The following is an 11,549-nucleotide window of genomic DNA, read 5'->3' as shown; positions in this document are numbered from 1 at the left end:
CTATGAAATGTGGAGCGCCAAAGAGACTACACTACCCACAATCCCCAGCTATTGTTGTGACGACGCCTGTCCGCTTTGCGACAAACCCAGTGATTAATCTTCAAGCTCTGAGATTGGATGTTGGAGTGGTAGTGCGCCAAGGTTACGCCGAGCGTCAAGCTCTTTGAAATGGAACGAAACCACGGTAGACTATTCAAAACTGGACTCGAACGCCCCCCGAGAACAACACATGCTGGCTATTGTGTTTCGCAACATGTTCTCTATGGGACGTCTCTACTGGGAGTTGTAGTTTTAAAAGACGTTTTCGTTTTTCCCAAAATTAGAAGTTGACAGTATCGTTTAGGCGATAGGAAACAAATTGGTGTGTATGTGGCACCCCTGGGATGTGTGACCACATTGATATAATAATTATTATTGTTTGGAGTTGGAATATGCCTTTGTTTTGTACATCTGTCTATTTTCATTTCGTTGGCGGGGTTGAGCAAGCAGTGCATTTGGTAGTGTGGCGGAACGGTTGTGTTCCGGGGACTGGTTAGAGGGACGGACTTCCGGTGTTTCCTCAGGAGCAATCTGGAAGGAAACCAAATAACCCGTGTCCTCATTGCTCCTGTCTCACCTGCTCATTACAGGTATCATCACTGTTACTGTGGTCCTCATATCGGGGACCCGTAACATGTACACATTTAAAACATGTAATTACTAAATGGGTGAAAATCGCTTGTATCCATAATGGGCAGCATTAATATATACCCACATGACAGCTCATTGTTACTTTGTAATTCTACTCCACTACAATTCAGAGGTTAACCTGGTATTTTTACTCCACTACATTTATTTTAGTTACTTTGCAGATTCTGATTAATGATGTAAAATATAAACAACCCTTAAAGCAGACTTTAGTTACACCTGAGTAGAATTCAGGGAAGGTGATTGTCAAGTGCCAACAATCAGGAGAGATATTTGATAGCTGGTGCTTGAGAAGACTACACATTTAAAGTCATCCCTTTCATGCATGAATTATGAAAACCTCAGTCAGGATCTTTTTACCAAGTGTTTTTATTGCTCGTGGAGCATGAAAAACAAGATTTGAACTTTAGTGTTTTTAATCTAGTTTTTTCAAATAGATTTGCATTTGTCCACTCAGGTGGACAGTATGCGTTCAGAGTTTGAACTGAAGAGATGTACATTTTGAAAAAATGATAAATAAAGATGTGCAAACTTAAAATCACATTATAATAACATAAGTATGTTGATTTACGGCCCAAAAAGATATTGCAGATGAAGTATTTTCTAGAATAACCAGGGCCAGGGGCCAATTTGAGGCCCCACGCACAGTTATTTGATGAGTGCTAGTGGAACCTCGCAGCGGCGAAACCGTGCCGCGCCACCCTAATTGCGTCAACATAAGCACTAGGTGCGCCTCAGATGAGGCCCCCCTCCGCAAGGTGTGGCCCCCTCCACAAGGTGAGGCCCCACACAGTCTGCATGATCTGCCTGTAGGGAGGGACGGCCCTGGGAACAACAGCAGCAGCAGCAGTACCAGTACGAATTGTAATTGAAATATAGCCAGTGATCAGGGTTAGGAGGGTTACTTTGTAAATGTAATCAGTTACTGATTACTGATTACATGGCTCTGAAAGTAATCCGAATACAGTTACAGTTACGTGTCTTTAAAAACGTAATCAGATTACTTTTAGATTACTTTTGGATTTCTTTTTCCATCTAAAATGGGTATGTTTTGGTGAACAGGAGACACAAAAAGCAAAAGGAAACTGAACGTGTTTTTACTGTTTTAATGGCTTATCAAGAGCACAACTGAAACATCACATCTGAAACGATTTAACAACATAATACACTTGTTGGGGATGCAGCTTGGGATGTGAGGAGTGAGTGAGGGACACGGCTTAGAAAGGGCGTGTCGCCTTCTGTCCTGCCAGGACTCGCTCGGGCCACTAAAAATTGCCTTAAAAAAAATTGTCCTGTGGTATTGGTATTTTGACTAGCAATTTAGTTAAATTTTTTCGTTTATCAACGCTACAACATAGCGTTCCGTGAGTCGGTTGTCGTTGTTGGATGAAAAGCAAACTGCTGTTTGCTGCGGAGCGCAGCGCGAGCAGGCTCCTGTGAGCGCGCTCCTTCACTAAAGACTATCGCGCCACCTAACCATTCGCCAAAATGTTTTTAATACCAGCGGTAACCGGCCAAGCGCCGTGCAAAAAACAATCTTCAAATAAAAGAAAGTCACCGGAGGAGTTAAAGGAGAGTGACAGGGAGCATGAGAAGAAGAGGGAGAGAAAGTTTCAGCTTGATCGATGGAGTTGGCTTCTAGTGGTGCGGTCACGCGTCCTAAAACCCTTTTATAATCTATCGATTAGATTTATGATTCGGAAATGATAAAAGTAGGGTAGACATGTGGAGATTATCCGGCTGAACAAAACGTGCATTTATCAAACAGGTTTGTTTTCCACAGACCTTATTTCCAGCTATTTTCCAAAACCCTGTGGAGAAATCACATGGCTTTTTGTCGAGGGAACCAGCAGCTTACTTCCTGGTCTCAGGACGCGTCACTGCACCTCTCAATATGCCAATATAAACAAGGTCTTCTGTCGGCTCTGTACATCAATGCCGACCTATGCTGACAAGTAAGTGAAGAGTAGACAATATAAAGGTATTGGCGAAATGTCCCAGCAGTTTAGGATAATGAAGGTTCTAATCAAATCAATTACATAGCCATTACATGTCTAACTCCTAATGACAGGAAGGAAGAAAGCGCATTATACAAATAATAATACTCATAAAAATAGCAGACATTTTTTAACAATGACCACAATATCATTATTTTAATAAACCAAATATGAACAGAGGGCCAGTGGCATTTTACCCTTAATGTCTACCTCTGCGGTAAGTCACTAGCACCCCCCCGCCCCCCCCGTCGACAATTTACTAACGGTATTTACTTGCGGTACCGCGGTGGGCCGGCGGTACCTTAGTTGGCCGGTCGAGAGTCCCGGGCTGATTTGTAGTCCCAGTCCGCCCCTGGGTGTAGAGCTATATTTGTTTAAGCACCTGATCGGCAAAACAGGAGAGGAGAGTGTGTGCACCAGTCTGCCTTGATCTATGAATTCCTGTCTGTGACTCTCACGGTATCTGCTGCCCGCAGCTGTTTTATAGAAGGAAAACCTGCTTCACTTCATGACATCTCTGCAGCGCCAGGGAGATGGGTCTGTCTGCAGACCGCAGCAAGGAGGCGTTTCCTATAGGGGCGTTTCCTATAGGGGCGTTTCCTATAGGGGCGTTTCCTAACTTTTTTTATCCAGCTGCTTTTATAAATCCTCGCAGAAGAAGTCATTGTTCTAGTGATGGGAATTCCGGCTCTTCTTGCTGAGCCGGATCATTTGGCTCACCAAGAAGAGCCGGCTCTTTCGGCTCCCAAAGGGCTCTTCAGTTTACCACATATTATACCTTTTAATTAAATCAAATGTAGCGCTGTTTTGACTAATGATTTATATGTGTACACATATATCACTTAAATTATTCAAGACATCCTTTGTACTCAAGTATTCAAAAGTAAAAATTACATGTTTAATATAAATTATTTGCTGTGGCCAATTGTTTTCATTGCATTTACAGACCCGTGTAACTCTCTGATACCACCCAATGAATGCATTGACTTGCTTGTAGAACCACGCTACACAAAACAGATGGCAACACCTATAAAAACTATTTTAAAAAAGGGGCTACTGTATCAACCTATATAAAGTATATAAATATAGTTTTTCTCCCTGCAGGAGACGGGAGCGTGCTTTGAGATGCATTTCAATTATTATTGGGAGTCATGTCGTTACTTTGTTGAGAATGTGGCCATGTGTAATAAGCGGGATAATGTCCACATTGCACATTGCATAATGTGCCTTCATGCCGATCTAGATCCCTCCGCAAAAACAAAACAAAAAACGTCTCGTTCGCGGGCGAGAGCCGGCTCCCGTCATTCACTATAGGAAACGCCCCTATAGGAAACGCCTCCTTGCTGCGGTCTGCAGACAGACTCTATTGGCGCCAGGAGGCAGCGGGAGGGTTAGCTCCGCCTGTGTGTGTTTTAACCACACACACCTCTATATACACACACGCGATTTAAACGCAGACTTTTGTTCCTCCATGTTTCGTTGTTATTGTTATTGTTATTGTTTCAAACGCTTTTTTGGCCCATCTGCGGCGGTAATAGGTTTTGTGCGCTGTGATGATTCCGCTGTACCTTTAGTAATGAATATTAAATGTTGTGAGGAAATCTTTCCACCAATAATTCCAATAAGTAATCCAAAATGTATCAGGTTTACGAAAGTAACTGTAATCAGATTACTCGTTTTTCAAATGAATACAGTTACTTGATTTTTGTATTCTGATTACGTAACGCCGTTACATGTATTCCGTTACAACCCAACCCTGCCAGTGATGCATGACGTCCACTTACTGGACAGGTGGTTAATCATGGTTTCCTACAAACATAAAATCAATACTTTGATCATTTATGAATTATATGATTCCTTAGTTGTTACTTGATGTCACCACATTTGTTATACCTGCAGGGGACGCTTTCCATAAAAGGATTGGCAAGATATAGATGGGTGACTTGGTCTGTGGCTTTCTGTCGTCCATCTTGGTTTAGAGACATGTATCATGCACTTACACTGACTTTCCACTGAGTGGCAGTGTATGGGATGTTGCAATAGAGAACCGCAGTGACGCGTCCTAAAACCCGGAAGTAAGTTAGCATTTTTACCACGTCCTTCGACAAAAAGCAATGCAATTTCTCCATAGAATTTTGGAAAATAGCTCCAAATAAGGTCTGTGTTTGAGACAAATTGAAGAGACAGATCACGTTTTGTTCTACGACATTACATACATCAGCAGTGACCCCGCTGGTGATTTCTGAAGAGTTTACGTGTCTGAAAAACGATGGTTGTTACCGAGTGGCTGAATAGGACTACAGAAGTTGTCCAGGCCGTTTTACGTCATCACACCGAACACATAAACACTCTAAGTTTGTTTGCCCTGTTCTGCTTGAAAGCAAGTCCCTGCCTCCTGCAAAGTGTTCAAACAAACACTTCAACTTGTACCATTTAGAGTCTGTATGTTTGAATATGGATCTTAAGTCGGCGTGACGTTGAAGCAGCGACCCTGCTGTAGTTCCTTTATAGCATAACGTTAGCATTTTGCTTCTTGCGACTAGATTTATGCTTCGAAAATGATAAAAGTACGATAGACATGTGGATATTATCCGGCTGAACAAAACGTGATCCGTCTCTTAAATGTGTTTCAACCACAGACCTTATTTCCAGCTATTTTCCAAAATCCTATGGAGAAAATGCATTGGTTTTTGACGAAGGAACCGGAAGGAGTTTACATCCGGGTTTTAGGACGCGTCACTGCGGTTCTCTATAGGGTCCTATCACTTTGCCAGGGGGAGGTGATCCAGCGACGAGACAATAAAAAAAGAAACTGAAAAAAGCAATTCATATTAGGTTCTGTTGAGGCACAGGATATAAAACCTTCCAAGCCATGACCTCTGCCTGACCTCAGGACCACTCAGAGGAGAGTGCAGCACATCAAACTGGAGTCAGGAGTGTGAATAACACATTGTTGCTTACCAATACAGTGGCTGAACAATGGACACCAGAAAGTGAAAAACAGAAGCATAATTGTGCGAACAACAATTGTGGGGGGGGGGGGGGGGCATTTCACAAATATTTACAAACAACCATTTACAAAAAAGCAACTATTTACAAAAAAGGGTTAGGGTGAGCAACTATTTACAAAAAAGCAATACAGAACTCTCGGGCATCAGGAGCCTAACCATTCTGAAAAAAACAAAAAGGTTCCTTTGTGAAAGGGACATCCTCTTCATCTGTTTCCTGGGCCCTAAGAAGCAGAGCAAGAATAGGAACAGTGTGAATAAGGGGAGAGAATACAGTTGGGAGCAGACTGAACAGCGGACATAGCAATATTCATGTTAAAATGTTTGCACAACAAATATGATGGCACTTTCGTTGATATTGCATTGTAATAGATCGTTGTCATACCATGGTTGGATGTGCAGTATTTGGATGCTCAGATCGATCCGAGAAGGGGTTCCGGATGTATGGCTTCCCTAAGGACGTAGAGCGAAGGAAGAGATGGATGGCAATGGTCAACAGACAACAACAGTCAAGGAGTACGCCTCCAGCTGTTAATGTCAGGAATGATGACCACACCTATTACTGCACATCAAACATTGGTATGATATATGAAGCTAACAATGTTTCCCATGTTATATCATTCAAGGATAGACGACACTCCTAATGCAACCTTCAGATTATACAGCTTCATATCTACCAGGGTTCAGGGATTCTCTGAAGACTCATATACCACATTATTTCTTCTTCATACTTTAACATTGCCAATAGACGAACTTAGATGAATGTCACTATAGGAGTGTAGTGTACCCTTACATGACAATAGGTGCACATGTAAAGGCAGCATGCACATATAACAGCAAGATTGCCTTGTTATTGTTACAGAGATTCAGGGAGATATTGAGGTGGAGTTCCAAGGGAATGAAAGGGACATCACAGACAGAGAGAGTGAGACAGGTGTCAGCAGACTGCCAGGGGCCAGTATGTCAGGGGCCGACAATCAAGAGGCCACCTTACCAGAGATCAGTGTACCAGGAGCCAGTCAGTCAGGGGTCAGCTATGAAGAGGCCAGTTTGCCAGGGTCAGGTGCTCCAGGGACCAGACTGCCAAGGGCCAGTTGTGACCGGGCTCACGTGGAGGATCGAGGACGAGCGATTCCCTCATGGAGTCCTCAAATGCAGTGTCACAGCTGGAACAAGAAGCCGTGTTGCTGGACAGCAACCTTCCCTCATGCCATGACCTGAAGAAAAAAATCCTCTCAACATACATCAGGCTGAGGTTAAGGATTGCATCAAAGTGCATCAGGGCTGAGAGGAAGGATACACATAAAGGGTATCTTGGCAGCAAGAGTCAGAGTAAGAAGGCAAAGAAGACCCAACAGACCTCTGCACCAAAGGTCATAACATCTAGGCCACTGCCAAACACCTTACTCGTTGCCATCGATGTACTTGGCATCTCCATTCCCGGTCCACCGTCAGCAGCCTCCAGCCTCCTCTTCTTTCAGCAGTCATCACCTCCAGCAGCAGCACCCTCCTTCAGCAGCAGCACCCTCCTTCAGCAGCAGCACCCTCCTTCAGCAGCACCCTCCTCCAGCAGCAGCACCCTCCTCCAGCAGCAGCACCCTCCTCCAGCAGCAGCACCCTCCAGCAGCAGCAGCACCATCCTTCAGCAGCACCAGCCTCCTTCAGCAGTAGCACCCTCCTTCAGCAGCAGCACCCTCCTTCAGCAGCAGCAACAGCCTCCTTCAGCAGCAGCACCCTCCTTCAGCAGCAGCACCAGCCTCCTTCAGCAGCAGCACCCTCCTTCAGCAGCAGCACCCTCCTTCAGCAGCAGCACCCTCCTTCAGCAGCAGCACCCTCCTTCAGCAGCAGCACCCTCCTTCAGCAGCAGCAGCCTCCGCCAGCAGCAGCAGCAGCAACAGCCATGGCTGACATATGAGGTTGAATAAAAAAAAGTGCTAATTTCTTTTTTTTAATTGTTTATTTTGTTAAAAATAAACATTTTGGATGCATGACCATGTTTTAGGCTCATCCTTCATTCACTGCTGTAGAGTAGCCTATTCAGTAGGCTATTAATTTTTAAGGCTGAATAATACCTTTGAAGAACAATCATTAAACTAGTGTGTATATTACAATACAAAGGAATCTATCCTAGCATGCCATCAAGCATTAAAAAGTAGCGCTAGGCTAGTTGTACAGTACAGATGAGTTAACACGGAACAGTACAAAAAAAACTAAGTACAGTCAACATGTCACATAATGAAATGTTAGTATATCCAAAATTCAATGAAATATTAAATGAAATATTTATCACAAACGCCACCTCATTTCTACTAGTGCTAGCAGTTAAGTCATATCATACAGAAAAAGCCGACTAGGGATGGCTGACACGGTCAGGTTCAGCAGATAAAAACCAAAATAACAATAAAAACACATAATCAATCTAAATCCTGCTTGTTATTACCCAGCATCATTGATATATAAGCTGCTAGCGCAGGGTTGCCAACTTTGGGTACCTGGCTGGAGTGAGATTTTGGTATCATGGGTTTGATTACACATATGCGCACGAAATGACTGCTATCGTGTCAGCAGCGGGACCTTAGCATATATATAGGATATATATACAATATATACAAATACACAATATTGGATACAGACTATAAAGGGCACAACGTTTCATTCACAATAAAACAGTGGAAACAAACATGTGTTTCATTAGAAAGTCAAACACATGTTTGTTTCCACTGTTTTATTGTGTGCCTGTCGCGATAAGCAATTAATTGACTTATCATACGATAAATAAAAATGAACTCGATAAATTGCCATTTACATGAGGATGTGACGAGCAGTTTGAAAGGATGTACTTGAATTATTATTATATATTATCATTATGTCAGTGGTCTAAAATGGTCATACAACGGTGCCGACAATATTATCGTTTATCGCAATAATTTCCGGGAAAATGTATCCAACAAAATTAATTATCGTGAGAGGCCTATACATGAAACACACACACACACAAACAAATCTACAGACTTACTCCAAACTGCCAAATATATTAATTAACACACTCTCACTCTCATATACTCTTTGACTCTATTTTGGCCTAGTAGAACAATAAACAGCAGACTTTTACTTTTTTATCATTTCTACTGGATCTTAGATCTGCGCATGCGCAATACGGGTCGGCAGTTGCGGCCACGGAGTATTTGTGTTGGGTAATCTACGGTAGGGCTAACTAACCCATACAGTGGTGGGGCTCAAGTCAGTATTTGCAATGTAATTACATACACGCTCCCCTTGACAGTGAAACGCCACGCGTGAGGTTTAGATTATTTCCCTGTCTCAATCCAAATTGAACTGTATGAAATAAAAAGGCACATTTGTCTTGTAGTAAACAAAAAGGGCGACCTGGAGCCAATCCTGCAATTTCCCCACAGGTGAAAGAGTTGACCTGCTGAAAACCCAACCCCTGCAGGGGGGTCTGGGGAGATTCTCCCCCAGGAGATTTTTTGAAATACTAACATCAAATACACATTCTGGTACTCTCTTGAGAAGAAAAATAAATAAATCTATTACTCCACGACATATTTAAAAAAAAAAAATGAATGCCATTTTAGTTTTGTCAGCAGACTGCTAAGTTAAAACATATGAGGTTATCATGAGGTTGTTAACATCGCAGTTGATCAGTGGATGTTTGCATGAACTGTTTGTAAACAGCTGGTTTCCTGATAGACACACACAGCGTTGAGACCGGTCAGGTAGAGACCAGTCAGGTAGAGACCATGGGCCTTTCTCGTTTCACTAATTTCCCCTCCTCGACTCCTCGACTCCTCGAATCCTCCGGTAGTGACCCGGAAATGGGTTTCGGCACGCCATGTTGAAGGACATCTCATTTTTCTAAATGCACATCAAGGACCAAGGATTCGAGCACAGTACAAATTGTTTAGATTTACTAATTAACTGGGGGAAATTGATTTAGATCTACTGAATATCTGGCTAAAAATGATTTGGATTTACTAGATAAAATAAGGTATAACTACTCATATTTTAGCACATTGGTTCTTAATTAAACACAATTACAGTGCCAATATTATCTACCTTAACATAAATTAGTTGTTTAAATACAAGTGTTAATTGATGAAAAATTACTTTAAGTCTATTCAATACTATTAATTGTCACTTTGTTAGCACAATAATTATATGTCTTATCTACTCAATATTCTGCATTCTTAGTGCCACAGTTGACTAAAGTACAGTCATCACATGACAATGCATATAACGTACAGGTAAACATTTATTTAAACAGTTTTTTGCAACTTAACATAAAAATACCGTATATAATCTAAAATAAGAATTTAAATATTACTATGCATACAATAGTAATAATAGTAATAATATCTCTTATTCACATCCTGAATTACAATGGAACTAAAGGTACAATAAATGTTGCTTGTGCAAATACCGATTTGAAAACACGATGGCACTTCCAGGAGCCCAGTAAGGCCATAGCCAAACCATGCAGTATCCTTCAAAAGGGCGTCCTTAAATAAACAGGAACAAACTTCTCAAACATGTAACAAAACGCCGAAGGTAACCATGTGACATTTTTGATGGAGACATAACCATTGTTCTCAAGCAAGAAGCTTACTTTTCAGGCTGTTCAACTTTGGGGACAGCTTTGAACAGTCCAGTTCCAGAAAGAGTTTCTGGAAGGCTTCGAACGTGTAGTTTAGCTGCTTGGGTTAGGCAAGATTGACTGCATATGCAATCCCAATGAGCATGCAGCAAGCCCTCGGAATGGTCCCCTGAGAAGTCAGCACTCGGATGCCCTCTACAACAATGCCGATGTCATGGGAACCCTCTGAAGCATTTGTCTTGATGCTGTAGATCGCCATCCCTTGAACAGCAAGGTCCTGTGATGCGCTGTCTGCATCCTGAAATTACAAAAACATTGTATATGTCAGAATGTTCCACCAAAGGACAAGGTGATAACAATTAATATATAATAATTTACCAAATTTCTTACAACTTACTGGATAAGAAAACTTGAAATGAATGCTCCCTAATTACATCAGTGTTTTAGAAAAATAGAACATAAGGCATTTTGCAATAGCATATTTTTATCCCAGCTAAGTTAAGAATTAGGTGATTATTTCACCAACAACTTACACCAATTTAATTACAACATAAATTATAGTCTGAATTGAGTCAAATGTTTTTAAATTTAAATAAATCCATAGGTATTTTAATGTATAAATAACACCTGTGTATTGATGAATATCTTATTTTACATTTTCTAGCAAAAGCTGGCCACCGGTCAACCAATCTTGATAATTCACTGCAAGACCATTTCTGAAGATGGCAGACAATTACAGCAACTGGATCAATCCTGCTTGTTTCTGGGGAACATGTTTATCATTTTATTTTATGATTAGACCTTGCCAAGATATACCAGGAGAGAAGACAGAGAGAGAGATGAGGGAGATACACTTACATCATACTCTTTTAAGAGCTGATCAGTACGTTCCCCAAGGTAAATCCTCAGACAGCGAATCACAACCTCTCTTGTGATGTTGATGTTGGGATTGCTTGGAGTCTGAAATACAAAATAAACATGGTTTAATTTGAATGAAACACGTCCTATCACCCAGTGCTTTATTACAGAAAATGTTGCCTTATCTGCGAGTGTCTCAGTCTGTTACTTTAAAAATAAACATTACCTTATTTTATTGCTCATTACTTATACGATTAGAGTTTGATTTAAAATAAATAAATACAGAAACCCATCAGTAAATGACAAATGTCAGTTAAGCTGTTGGCATACAATCTAACAAGTTTAAGTACACCAGACATATCTTTTCAATAATAATTCAGTGTT

General features: G+C 41.4%; 1 long non-coding RNA gene across 1 annotated transcript; it reads right to left on the bottom strand.

The window, feature by feature from the left end:
- Positions 1–5,872: 5,872 nt before the first annotated feature.
- Positions 5,873–6,802, bottom strand: LOC117451954 (uncharacterized). The gene is made up of 3 exons (XR_004552749.2): positions 6,687–6,802; positions 6,078–6,145; positions 5,873–5,916 (listed from the first exon to the last, which is right to left on the bottom strand). It is a non-coding gene; the product is annotated as an uncharacterized lncRNA (long non-coding RNA).
- Between the last annotated feature and the right edge of the window lie 4,747 nt (positions 6,803–11,549).

This window comes from Pseudochaenichthys georgianus, chromosome 9, assembly GCF_902827115.2.
Source record: "Pseudochaenichthys georgianus chromosome 9, fPseGeo1.2, whole genome shotgun sequence".
NCBI lineage: Eukaryota > Metazoa > Chordata > Actinopteri > Perciformes > Channichthyidae > Pseudochaenichthys > Pseudochaenichthys georgianus.
The sequence above is the reverse complement of the archived record's forward strand: the minus strand, read 5'-3'. Positions and strand labels throughout refer to the sequence as shown.